This window comes from Corvus moneduloides, chromosome 10, assembly GCF_009650955.1.
Source record: "Corvus moneduloides isolate bCorMon1 chromosome 10, bCorMon1.pri, whole genome shotgun sequence".
Lineage (NCBI taxonomy): Eukaryota > Metazoa > Chordata > Aves > Passeriformes > Corvidae > Corvus > Corvus moneduloides.
In genome coordinates, this window is record NC_045485.1 from 3840782 (window position 1) to 3854594 (window position 13813).

The following is a 13813-nucleotide window of genomic DNA, read 5'->3' on the forward strand; positions in this document are numbered from 1 at the left end:
CTCTCCTTGCCATCCTGCTGTCACCCTGAGCGGTCAAATGCCGGCTAGGACACCCTCCCAGACACTTTCAGCTGAGAGACACCACCCAGGCAAATAAACACCCACACGAAACTGCGTGCTATGGAGAAGTGCCATTGAGAGGATGCTGTGACTACAGGGCCAGGCTTCCCAGGGCTCCCGCTTGCCCTCTGGGGCAGTGCCAGGGGCATTGGTGACACCGTGTTCCCCGGGGACACACACAGACCCCGGGCTGCCAGCCCATCCATGCATTTGGGCTTCAATGCCTTTGATATGATGATGACCCAGGCTGCAGGCTGGGGGGGGGAAAAGCAGCAGAACTGGGCAGGCTGTCATCCACAGGGGGGGGTTGTCATCTCCCACCTTCAAAGGGTGACGAGGACGCTGCCTTCCCACCCTGCTTTCATCTCCCTCCTCATCCTCCCTGCACACATCCAAGCAGGGAGCAGGCGCATGGTGCCGGAGGTTTAATTGCAGCCCTACATGGTGCTCTCCTGTCATCCCTTCCCTCCTGCCTCTCTCTTGGGGAGGGCCTGGCAGGTTGTTTTGTGAGGATTTTGCCCCCATTCCTACTTTTTAATGATCTGATTCCCTTTTATCTTAAGCCAAGTGTTTCTCCAGGAATGCCCCAGCCTGGCACGGCCACGGCGAGCCCAGCAGGCAGCCAGCAGTACCATGGGGTGCTCTGCCACGCTGCCCTCCACCAGGCAGCCACAAATCAATCCGGAGAGCTTTCTGTACCGGGAGCAATGCCAACCCAGGAGGGCTGGGAGGGTACCCAGCACATGCATCCTGCCTTCCTGACCGTGCCAAGAAAGGAGACTCAGCCCTAAAACACCCCATCAGCCACCAGATCCCAGCATCCAGTCCTCAGAGTAGGGAGAGGAGCGCAACCCAGATGGAGGAACAGGGAAGTCTAAGCATTCTAGCCCTAAAGTATCCTCCTGCTCCCAAGGAGGGAGCTCAGGTCAGGACCCCAAGCCATGCCAGAAACCACAGCACAAGGGGACAGGACATCCCAGCAGAGCCTTGTCCCCAGATCCTTGTCCCAAAACCTCATTTTGGTGCAAACTTCACCGTCTTGTAGCTGAACGCACGAATTTTGGATCACCCAGAGATGCTCCCGCCTCGGGACCATCTGAATTACAAACAGCACCCGCCCCGTTGTGTTCCCTTCTTTCAGCACTGCATAGGCAGAAACTCATGAGATAAACTCATGAGATAAACTCATGAGATAAACATGAGCTTCCCAGCATCCGGGCTGGCATCCTGCAGGCACGGGCTCCGTCCCTCTCGCTGCACAGAGGAATGCGGCCCCAGCTCTGCCTGACGTAGACACTTAATTAAACCAGCCCTCCACCTCGAGAGGAATGGGCTTAGATCCGCCTTGGGACACATGTAAATTAAAGTCAGAGCTGGCCTGCCATGGTTTATTCATGGAGGGAAGTAAAATTCAATGTGGTTTTACCTCTCTCGGGGGATTTTTTTTGCTTTTCTTCTCATGGATGAGAAATGAATCGGAGCAGGGCAGGATTTCAAAGGTGCTTGCAGGTTAGGGAGCTGTGCAAGCCATATTAGAGGCAACAGGATTGGATGCATCCCTGTTCACCTCTCCCAAAAATCCCACCCCTTGCCCCAGGGGAGCAAATCCCTGGCTGATGGAGCAAGGTGCTCACAGACTGAACTGCTCACCAGAGCAAGCCCCGTGTGCTTCACTGGAAGCAAAGTGCAGTTGATGCTCACCCAGAAGCAGTTTTCCTCCAGAAAGTCTTGCTTGGAAAAATTAAGTGCCTCTGGATGCAAAGGAGCTTCAACACCAACTGTTTAGGTGACATCATGGCCCTAAACAAGGAGTTTAAGCCTCGAGCAGGGCACAGAAGCAGCTGGTTCAGGCTCCCACGTGCCTGGCTGCTCACTGCCTGCAGCTTCCCGACAGGTCCACGCTTTACCCATTTAATCACCACTCTGGGCTTCACTCTCTCTGTTTTTCACGGCTGGGGGGATTCTGAAGGTCTGAAGAGAAAATCTGTCCCAGATGGATGCAAAGAGAAGAGCAGGCACGCCCTGGGCAGACGGTGCCGCGGGGCTGCCAGCTTGCCACGGAGCAGGGAACTCGCTTCAGTCTCCAAAACAGCCAGCGGGGGGAAAAAAACCAACACTTGGCATGGTCATTTTTCCAAATCACTGTTCTCCCACTCAGGTTTTGCTCTGTTTTAGTTTCCACTTGGCTCCAGGCTCACTGCCCAGTCCCATGCCACAGCTCCCTCACCACAGCTCCACTTCCTTGCCATAAACCAGCCACTTCGAGTGATGAAGGGGAATAAATTGATCAAACTGCAGACAATTCATACACATACACAGGGAGGTTCACAGCAGAGCGAGCAGCAGACACGTGGCCATGGCAGTACCAGGCACAGGCTGCTCCTCACCATCCTCACTGCCCCAGCTCATTATTCTGAGTCAACAAATGAAAGGGGGATGAAGTTCTCATCAAGGATTTGGTGCTATTTAACCTCCTGACAGTCTTCTTTAAAAACAGATTTAGCAGCTGCAGCCCAGCACAGGCTCTTCCCTCTACCGGGGCTGCCATCCCTGCAGGCAGGAGCTTCCAGTGCCTAAAGGGCTCCAAGGGCCTGGAGTGACAGGACAAGGGGGAACGGCTTTACATGGACAGAGGGCAAGGTTAGATTGGATATTGGAAACAAATTCTTGGGTGGTGAGGCCCTGGCACAGGTTTCCCAGAGAAGCTGTGGCTGCCCCACCCCTGGAAGTGTCCAAGGCCAGTGCCTCACCATCTGTTGCCCACAATGAACCTCACAATGAGTTTGGAGTAAAAAACTGGGGGACTGAGATTCAGGCCAGGACACAACCCCCAGAGATGCTTTCTACCCCCACTCCAGGCATCTGGAGGCTCCATGGAGAAATATTTTTTTCCCTCGTGAACTGCAGCAACGTGAAACTCCAGAGTCAATGGACAAAGACTGGAAGAGACAATACTACCATGTGCTCCCTAACCCAGCACATCGTGTTCACCCCTCAATGCCTGTGTGAGCTATCGAGCCACCTCATCAACAGGGAAATGAACCAGCACGAAAATTCCTGCAGGATCTCTGGGAGAAGTTCTTCCTGCAGGTACAGAGCTGCTGGCAGGGGCTGCAGTTAGAAGCCCCCCGAAAAAGATGCATCTTTCCTTTGCAACCAGGGATTTTGGGAACCACCGATGTCACTCCGTAATTCCAGCCCCTCTTCTGACTGGGAAATTGGGGTGGCATCGCCACTGGGCTCCCCAAAGCACAGTCCCCTCCTGGCTGGGAAGCAAACATCTCCCGTCCCTAACAGGAAGTAATTAAGCCCCTCTTCCTCCTTCTCCAGCTCATGCCATGCAGTGTCCCCTCGATCTAGAGAACATCAAGTGCTCATTAATTACGTCTGAAGTAGTTCCTCGTTAGTGCTGATACCGTGAAGGAAGAGCCACCCCAGGATGGGGCTGGGGAGAGTTTCAGCCACAGGGCCAGGCTGGTGCTGCCGGCACGGGCAGGGCCGTGGGGACACACAGCTTCCCTGTGTCCCTGCCACAGCACTGCGGGACATCGGGGTCACACTGGGGTGCTGAGGTGTCCCACCATGGAGCAGGACACTGCCATCGGGGTGGAGGTGAGCCTTGGGGGGCTGTGGATTGGCTGACTGCCTAAGGACTGTGCCCAGGAATGGATTTGCCATGGGAGGATATCCCAACCAAGGCACATTCCTCATCCACCCCAAGAGTGCCATGCATGGAATTAATTAGAAAAGCAATTAAGAGAGCTTCCCTATGAATATTTATAGCAGAACAAGCCATAATTGCTGTTCCTGGGAGGAAAGGCGCCTTCCTACCCAGCTGCAGAGAGGAGAGAGGACCCACGGCACTGACAAGGGTGACACCTTTGAAAAGCCCTTCCAGCCAAACCATTCCATGCTCCCATGATTCCCACACTGGCTCACCCCTATGCCACAGTGGGGAGGGCAGGCAACCTGCTCTGGACAGGAAAGGACCTCCTGCAAGCAGTGTGAACGCTGGCACTGTCCATGTTGGTGCCATCACCGGGGACAGGACAGATGCCCAGAGCTGCAGGGTGGGAGAACACTCACTGACCCCACCTCTGAGCCCAGACAGCTTCTTCCTGCCTAAATTTCCACCTGTGTCTGTGCTGGTGATAGCAACAAGCAGGCACAAAGGTGTGGTCTCCTCCATCCTCAACATCTGCTACACATAAGTCAAAGCCCCCTGAGACTGCAGGGATTTACTGTACGTAAGCAGCTCTGGAAGCTTTTCTTAGCTGTGAAACATAATTTGCACCTTGGGCTCTCTAAGAATAAGTTGTCTTCAATAATAACAGATGATTAAGAGCTCAGGTGCAGATCCGATGTGGAGCAGGAGATCTGTGATAACCGCAGGTCTCTCCTGTCACCCTCCTCCAGCACTGCCACCCTCGCTTGCCTGGTGTGCTGAAACAGATGCCCATGGCAAACCCGGAGATTTGGGTTTAGCCAGAGAATGACAGTCCCTGGAAACACCCAGACAGCCAGAGAACCTTTCTGCCATGCCCAGAACCATTTCAAATTCCCAGTTTTGCAACAGAGCAAAACCCATAAACATCAAAGTAATCCCTGCTTGTGAGGAGGGTGACCAGGTCCCTCTGCACCACGGAGGGGACACAGTGCACACCAACCCATACCAAAGCTATGGCCAGGGCAGATCTGTTGAGCCTGGATGCAATATGTACTATAATAAAGTACAAAATAAAAAATAAAATTCTAAGTCACTATCATGTCTCTCCTCAATGGCAATTTCCTCTCTGGGCTGCAGACCCAGCAGAGCTGCTTGAGCCAGGATGGAAATTTAATTTGTAATTCCCCTGTATATCATTTTCCAGGATGCCCCTGCTTTTACAGATTGATGCCTTTTCCTGGTCTTAAAATCAAGAGTCAAACACAGTTAGAAGGGGAAAAGGGATTTTACCTTGGTATTTATTTTAAGGATCCTTAGGTGCACACATCCAGGTCATATGCACTGAAATGCACCCCGCTGAGTATGCCCCAAAAAAGATCTGGTATAACATTATAGGTTTTATTAATTAGCAGATCTATCAAAGATTCCCCAAGGAGAGGCTCAAGCGAGCCCCCCTCCCCAAGGAACCTTCCCCTGGATGGTTCTATCTTGGTTTACAGAATGTGTTCTGGAGAGGACCTTGGGCTCTGGGGCACACTGATCCCTGGCTACAAAGCTTCTAAAATGTTGAGTCTCTCAGCTTGACAAACAAGTCCAAGAATGGAGGCAAAAAGCACTGAGAATGCAGGAGTTGTAAAAAGGTATAACAGGGGTATAAAAGAAAAGGCAAAAATCTCCGTGGCATCAGACAAGTTTCAGGCAGCAAAGTCCAGAGACCAGGCCTGAGGGCTGGAGCTCTCCACCTCCAGCTTGGCACACAGTGCTGCGCCCCAGGCTCCACAACGCTCCCCCAGAAGAGCAGGGAGATGGCAGAGCTCTGCCAGAGCATCATCCCAGAGAGGCCCCGGGGAGGGAAGGGATGAGACAAGACAAGGACAGCGTTATCCCAGGAATATCCCTGCTCACAGAGGTGCTGCCAGGAGCCCAGCCACGCTCAGGCAGGATGCAGCCACACTGAGAGCACCAAGGTGACCAGCTCCTACCCCAGCCCACAGCTCTCCTGCCTCAAATCCATTCCATACAAAAATGTGACACAAGCAGGTGAGTCCTGGGCTGAACACAAAAACTAAGCTCCCTGCATGCCATTCATGCCATTTTCTTGGCTGCTGCTGGAGCCTAGGGTGGGAGAACAGCAATTCCCCCCTGGGGTGGGTGCAGAAGTCAATCCGGGGTGCCCATGACTCTGGTGTGATGCTCCCACAGCCAAGGCACGGCTGGTTCCTTGGCCGTGAGTGCTGCACTGGCTGCAGACGGATGGGTTTTCCCATGGCTCTTCCAAAGGCCTGCTCTTGATTTAATCGCCCCGCTCCTCTCTCCACGCATCCTCTGCGCCGCGAGGCACCGGGCGTGACAAATGACCACTTGTAACACACTCGGAGCTGACACCCACGGCACCGCTCCATTTGTCACCATCCGAGCGCGCGGCGGGGCTCGGAGAGGGGAGCAAATTAAAACCTCAGTATCTGCACTGATTACTTTTCCCTCATCCTTCCTCAGCAGTGTCCCAGCTGGCCCATCCAACCCACACAAACCTCCTCAGACAGCCAGAGGAAAGCAGGGCAACTCTTTCCAGCTGGTCCGTGGCTTTTTCACCTCTCTGGGTCTCTCAGTTACTAAAACATCATCCCTCGAGGGCTGTTTCCCCAAGCAGGGGTTGCAGGAGACCTGCAAAGCCCAACTGCAGCCCAACTCAGCTTCCAAATGCTGCCTTGCACAGGGGACTGGTGATGAGTTATCTCATGGCTTGAGGGGAAAAATCACAGAATCATTAGGTTGGAAAAGCCCTCCAAGGTCATTGACTCCAAACATTAACCCAGCACTGCCAAGGCCACCACTGACCCATGTCCCCAAGTGCCACATCTGCACAGCTTTCGAACACTTCCAGGGATGGTGATTCCATCACTTTCCTGGGCAGCCTGTTTCAGGGCTTGGCAGCCCTTTTGGTGGAGAAATTTTCCTTAATTTCCAATCTAAACAGCTTGAGGCCGTTCCCTCTCCTCCTGTCCCTGTTCCCTGGGAGCAAAGCCTGACCCCCCTGGCTGCCCCCTCCCATAGGGAGTTGTGCAGAGCCACAAGGTGTGGATGCTAAAAGGCAGGAGCAGAGGAATTTTACAGCTGCTGAAGCATTTTGTGAAGTTTTTCTTTCTCATGCTTTAGCTAGAAACAGTGAAAGATGGTTTTGTAAACTAATTCTCTATCTGTGCACCTGGGTTTGTTTTCCAGCCTTGTTTTGGTACTCTGGAAAAAATATTTTGAATGGGTGCTAGAGAACCTAGCCAACCTCAGCTAGGGGGTGGCTGGTCAAGCGGCCAATCATATCATGCTCTCTCACGTACAAAGATATATAACCTAGTGTGTAAATAATAAAATAATTCCTTTTCTCCTTGGATTTGGATTGTGTTGTTTCTCACCGGTTCTCGGTAGAACAGTGACAAGAAGGTCCCCCCTGAGCCTCCTTTGCTCCAGGCTGAGCCCCTTTCCCAGCTCCCTCAGCCACTCCTGGTGCTCCAGCCCCTTCCCCAGCCAGGGTAAAAAAGTCCTTTTTTTCCATTTGAAATTATTGCTGTTATCCTGCTGGGAGAGACACTGGCTCCTGGAGCATGCCACGGGCTGTAGGGTGCAGCACAGCCCCAAACACAGGTGACATTCCCACCCCCTTGCAAGCAAAGCACAGCAAGAGGAGCTATTCCCAAAGGAGTTCTCTCGTGACTGCAAAAAAAAAAACCACAAAAACCAAAAACCAACCAAAAACAACAAAAAGGAAAAAGTTATAGAAAGGCTTTAAAAGTCCCTGGCTGAGTCACTGGGTTTGCCAGGTGCTGGCTGTTTGCAAACAAGGGCGAAACAATGCGGGTGCCGGACACGGGCCGGATCTGGCGCTTCCTTGCGGCTCTCCCATTGTCTAGGAGAACAATCCCTGCTCCTGCCCGACAGCAAAGGCCTCGGACGTGCTGGCAGCGGGATGAGAGCCAGGACTCCTGGGCTGGGTGAGTGGAGAAGGTTGGGAAAGATGGGTGGGTCTCACAGCCCACTGCCGCAGGGATGCTCATGGATACGCGCACACGGAGCTCTGCACCCCAAAATCCCCCCAAAAATTCATTTCCTCGGGCTCTTCAGCTACCACAGAAAGTTTCCTAAACGGATTATTAGCAGAACAAGGGCTTGGAAGCAGTTTTATGCCTCCATTTGCAAACAGTCACAAGGAAAGACCCTTGGCTGGGTGGGAAAATCAAAGGAGGATTTTTCTTCCTGTTTTAAGGGTGGAAGCAATGTTATTGACACTCAGAAGTTCTCATGGTAGGGAGGGGAAATACACAAACAGCCCATGGAACAATTTAAGGAGGAAAAAAATTGATAAGGAGCAAAAAAATTGCTAAGCAGGAAAATAAAGCCATCCATGGAAGCCTGTGGACCATTCCCTAATCCCTCTGAGGTCACTGCTGCAGCTCTGGAATCCCAACCCTGCAATGCTCACCTGGCCCCCACTCACACCCTGCCTGGGGTATTTTCTGCGTTTCTCCCTTTCTTCTCCTTGGGACAGGTCTGGATCACAGAGGTGCTCTGGGGACAGGGACAGGGAGCTGTGGTGCCCAAACCTCCTCCCTGGCAGCAGCCAGGACTCATGGACCCTGCCCATCCCTGCACTGGGGGAAGGAAAAGGGCCTGAATCCACCAGAGGCACATTTGGGCTAATAATGCCTAATTAAGACGTTCATTAAAACCCATCACACTCATTAGAAAAAAAGTTAACAAGGTTTTCCTGGACATTTTCCTTGCAAAATTATTACAGAGGTTAATGGATGCCTTCACTAAGGCATAATTTAGGAAAAATCACACTTTTTTTCTTTTTCTCTCACTGTTTCTCCTCCACAGAGTGGCCGTGGTAAAACTGGGCTGCCTGTTCCACCCAGTGGTGGAAGCCGGGAGATCGCTGCCAGGCAGAGGCAAAGCCCCTCCAACAAAGGGGAGCATCTCTCCCTCCCTCCCTCCCGCTGCCAGGATTCAGCAGGAGCTGGGAGAGCTGCCACTTCCCAGCACAGCCCGAGCAGGGAGAGCAGCTTGGGTTGATGCAGGATGGGAGAGGGGCAGGAAACTTGATATTGTGCCAAAAAACAAAAACAAAAGGGGAAAGAAAAAAAAAAAGAAAGGAGAAAAAGGCCCATTTTGAGCGGGTGGAGGTTTGTGGCTCAGCTAAGCCTGAAATAAAACACTCCCCGGACATCTTTGCTGCCGTTTAGGGTGGGAAGTGCCCCAGCTGCTCTGATTGGGGTCTAAAAGCAGCTTTTGGGACGGTTAGTGGGGTAGTGCGTCCCAGGTGCCCAAGGCCCAGGGAGCAGAGGCACAGCACTGCATGGGGAGGAGGAGACCCACAGCCCCAGCGTGCTGACACTGCCCATGCTGGCCAGGAGGAAAGCTTGAAATCCCAATTCCAACCCACAGGGAACCACTGTCCCTGGAAAAACACTTCAATCATCATGAGCATCAGCCACAGAGGCTCCCTTCCAGCCAGGTGCCAGGCAGAGACCCCAGAGTGCATCAGCTGTTTGTCCACAGGTTCAGAAAGGTTTGGGAACAAACCAGCTGACCTCGACCTGGTCCCCAGGAAAGAGCTTGAAGAAGTGCTGATGGTTTTTAAGCCCAAGTATTTCTTTTTTGTCCCCAGTCCTTGTTCTGGGGTGCTGCTGGCCCCATCCCGTGCCCTGCTAAACCAAATCCAAGGGCAGGCGGAAGGAGAGAGGGGCAGGGCAAGCACTTTCTTTTTACCTCTTTGTTTTTCCCCTCCTGTTTTAGAGGAGAAAATCTTAAAAAAGAGATCACTCGTAGGCCAGGAAAGCTGCAACGAGATGCTGGAGTGGTGGGGAGGAGAGAGGTCAGCAGAGAGGCTGGAAATAAAATGATTCCCAACCACGGGGAAGTGCACGGACCAGCAGATTGGAAAAAAAATTAAAATTAAGCCATCCTTAAAAGCAAAAAACAAGGCTTTTCTGCAGCTCCTGCCAATGCCTGGTGTGCTCACCCTGCCCCAGGCACCCAGGCAGCTGGGCATGGAGCTGCAGCACACTAGGATGGGATGGATACAGCCAAAGGCACGGGGAGCAGGATCCTGTGTCCCCATGACCTCCCTGGCTGCCATTCACCCATGGGACAAAACCAACATCACTGTCATCACCCAAGAAAACCTCTCCTGGGTGCCCCAAAATGCTGCACGGGCACCAGGCTGGACCACGGAGCAAGGAAAAGGCAGGCAAGGGCACAGCCAGAGACTCAAAAGTCCCAGTTCTCAACACAAGCAACAAATTCATTGGGAAAACTTTGACAATTCCCTTGTTTTAAGCGATAGCAAATTGTTCTACTACTAATTGCAAAATGTTCGAAATTATTTAAAAAATCGCTTTTTAAATCACATTGTTTCCAATCTTCTGTGATGGATAAGTAGAGGAAATCAATAATTATCACCAGGGCTGCTCGGCAGGAGGGGAGGATAACAGGGGAACCAGCATGGAGCTGCTCACTCCCTGACATTCAAGGTCGTTCGTGCCCCTCCCGCTGCTCCTTTCCCCAATCCATTCCTCCACACAAAAGGCAGGAGGGAAGGACAAACACGCAAAGGAGACAGAGAAATCAAAGGGATGAAGGAGATCAGGATAAACCCCCACAGAGCTTTGGCAAAGGCCGGGCACAGCCCAGCACATCGGCCAGCAGGTGAGGAAGGATGGGGGGACCCTGCTGGAGATGGGATAGGGGCCGGCTGCTCCGGGAAAGCCAGGGATGCCTGGAAGCAAGGCTTTGCATTGCAGGCATCCCAGCCCAGCTTTGCTCTGGTTTTGTGGGGTTTATTTTGATTGTTTCCCCCTGCCAGGTCAGATTTCCAGCTGCTGTAGCAGACAGGCCGGCAGGAGCAGATCAGAGGCTCCTGAACGCGCCAGCACAGGAATTTGCCAGGAGGGGAAAACTGAAAGTGAGACAAGGCCGGGTAACAGCAGGACTGCTCTCTCACCCCTTCCTCCTGGGTTTATAAATACAACAGATAAATTCAGCACAAAGCTGGTTCAGCCCCAGACTTCTTCCTTCTCCGTGCACCCGAGTCAGTGCCAGGCACGGGGAAGGTCAGAGAGAAAGCCAGCGTGATTCCAGCAGACAGAAATACAGTGCCCAGTCCTCAAAGTCAAAAGGGATGAAAGCCAAGAGACACAACTAGTGTCTGGTGAGGGGTTCCTTTGCCATCATCAGGTTTCAAACACCAGGAGGAAGGGTTTAACAATCTTCCTTGAGGAGAAAAAGCGAAATCCACCCAGAGCGCTCATCCAAGGTTTCCCCCGCCTGCCAGTGATCCCCGCTGCCACCTTCCCTCCCACCTGCCCCCGGCACGATGATGCATTGCCCGCCCCTTGACCACACAAGGAAGCCATAAAGCAGGGCTGAGGGACGGGGCAGAGCAAGACAAATGGATTTAATATCAGCCCGAGCAGAGCGTGGGCTCTCACACGCACCAAATGAATTATTCATTTGGGATTCAGGCAGAGCCTCCAGCTCGCACTGACCCACCGCCCCCGCGGGCACGGGGTGTCCAAGAGGATGTGCTGGGCAGTCCACTGGGCTTTGGGGTACAGCTGAGAGCTGTGCCAGGGCACCTGTGCCAAATCAGCCTGGGATGTGAACAAATAACAGGGCTGATTGTCTGATAAAGACAATTCTCCTCTCCCACGCCCATCCTGGCGTGGTGGTGGTAGCAGCCCCCCATCCCTCTGACCCCAAACATGAAGATAATCTCCTCAGGGCTCCAAGTACCCCCAACAAAGATGACGTTGTGCCTGTGCCCCCCTCGAGCCGTAAGTGCCGCTAAAAGCCGGGATTAATGAATCCCTGAGTACCCCAAGCTCCACTGTCAGCACGAACCTGCTCCGGTCTAATGGCCCCATGATAGGCACAGCCTCCTTCCCAGGGGAGCGCGGGATGAGACAGAGCTGGGGGAGCTAAACAACCCAACCCTATCTTTTCCCCCACCACGTAGGAATTAAGCCTATTTTTTCAGCCTTCAAATACTGGAGGATTTTCTTTTTTGGGGTTTTTTTTTCCCCTTGGTGACAATTCCCACAGGCTTGTTAAGTGTCTCATCTCAGGCTGATGAAAGCTTGGAGCAGATGTTAGGAGTGTGTGCTTCCCAGGAGCCAGGGTGCAATCCTGGCAGCTTCCCTGCCAGGCAAACCAGGCAGGGGAATACAACCCCTTCGGAGAAAACAAAGCCTAACAGAAAACCAAGGAATTGTTATTTCTAAACTTTGCAATGCGGCACCTCCTGCCCACCAACCTTCACCTAAGTGGGCTTAGGTCTTCCCTTGCCAGCTCCAAGGTCCATGGGGATACCAGGAGGAGCTTCATGGCCAATGAACTACCACGGAGCCAAGGTCAGATATTTATTCAAAAAAAGTTAATTTTCCAAAATTCCTGATGTTAACCCTGGATCAAGCTTTTAGGAGGGGTTTTAGTGAACTTCCAGGGATGGGGGATATCCTGGATTTGGGTTCCTCAGCGGCATTGAGCAGGGCCTTCAGTCACACGGGTCTCATGCAATCCAAGCCTTTTCTCTGTCCTCCTGACATGGGAACTGGAAAATACTCGCACAGGACTGGGGAAGGGCAGCCATCAGAGCTCTCCTCCACAGACAGCACCTTACCAGCACCCATGGAATCACCAAACAGCACCCTCCTGTTATCACAGACATGCCTGGTGCCATTTAACACCTATTTGCCCTGCACCCACAGCATACTCTGGTGCCTTTCAGGATCCTACATGCTGTCAGTCAATCTATAAAAGATATTTCTACTCCTCAGAGCTGCCAGGATCCCTAATCTTCGCCTCAAGGAGTCTGAATACAAAGCACGCTCCCCATGCAAAGGCAAAACGCTCACCAGGTGCTCAGGAGTTTCTCCTTGGGGATCAGTGCTGAGGAGTGGGAGCACAGCTGGAGACAGGCACTAGGGCACAGAAAACCCAACAAATCCCCAGTTTCCTGGGGTCTGCTTGGTGTAGCTTTGATGGCATGAACACTGCCCAACCCTTGTGGAGTTTGCACAAGAAAAGGAAACAAGAAAAGCCATGGAGATGGGTGTAACACCCACCCTCAGCAGGTTTGCTCCCGTGCCTCTCGTCCTGCTGTTGTCAATCCTCTGCCCTTCCCCAGGCATTGAGAAGGTGCATCACGGTCCTCCCAGGGGTCAGGAGCACTCAAGACCCCACCTTCCTCCAGCTGGCAGAAAGGTCAACACCACCAAAACCCACAGTTTTACATTATCACTGTTTTCCTCCATTTCTGGCAAAGTGACATTACTTCTCAATTCCAGTGTTTCACTAAAATTAGTATTTGTTTTCCCATGATGAGAAATGTCATTTTGCCATACAACCATGTGTGCTTTCTGTGTGTTGGTTCAATAGCAGAGGAACGTCTCGCCAGGAACGCTCCGTTTGCAGAAAGCCCTCCCTCCGACAGAGCGTTCGGCTCCTCACAGCAATCTCCTGGTGGGAACAAAACCACCCCTAAGGGTCAGCCGCAAAACTCATAGGAATCCCCCAGCCATGCTGTTTGAGAAAGGATTCTCGGGGTTTCCTGGTTGTTGGAGCCCTGGCATGGGAAGGTGTCACCATCCCTGCTTTGGCCAGGGGGGAAAGAGGCTTTGTGTGGTGAAAACTTACACAAGTTCCCAGGTTTAGAGCAAACCATCAAACAAGCTTCTCCACAGCTTGAATCCCAGCTTTGCCATCTTCACATATCCAGAGTTACAGATGAAGAAACACCTTGGGGGGACTCCCCAAGGGGCATCACAGCCAAGCGTGGTGGTACACACATTCCACCACCTGCACCAAAAGAGATCCAAGTTGGACCTCTTCCCATCACAACCCCCCAAACCAGCCCTTAAGCACTTTGACCACCTCCTTCTTCCCAACCCTTCCTTATCCTGGTGGTGTTGACCTTCTAGAAGCTATTTGGAACTGATGAAACAGGGTGAGCAGAAAGCCCTCTCCTCTCCTTCCAAGCAGCGTGCAAAACCAATACCTTAATTCGGGAGAGGAGAAGGAAAGGGTGGCCCA

The 13813-nt window shown here is 52.5% G+C and overlaps 1 protein-coding gene across 1 annotated transcript in view; it reads right to left on the reverse strand.

Moving 5' to 3' along the window:
* Positions 1–13813, reverse strand: part of EPHB1 (EPH receptor B1) — an 80562-nt gene that overhangs the window by 36012 nt on the left and 30737 nt on the right. The gene's annotated exons all lie outside the window — the stretch shown is intronic.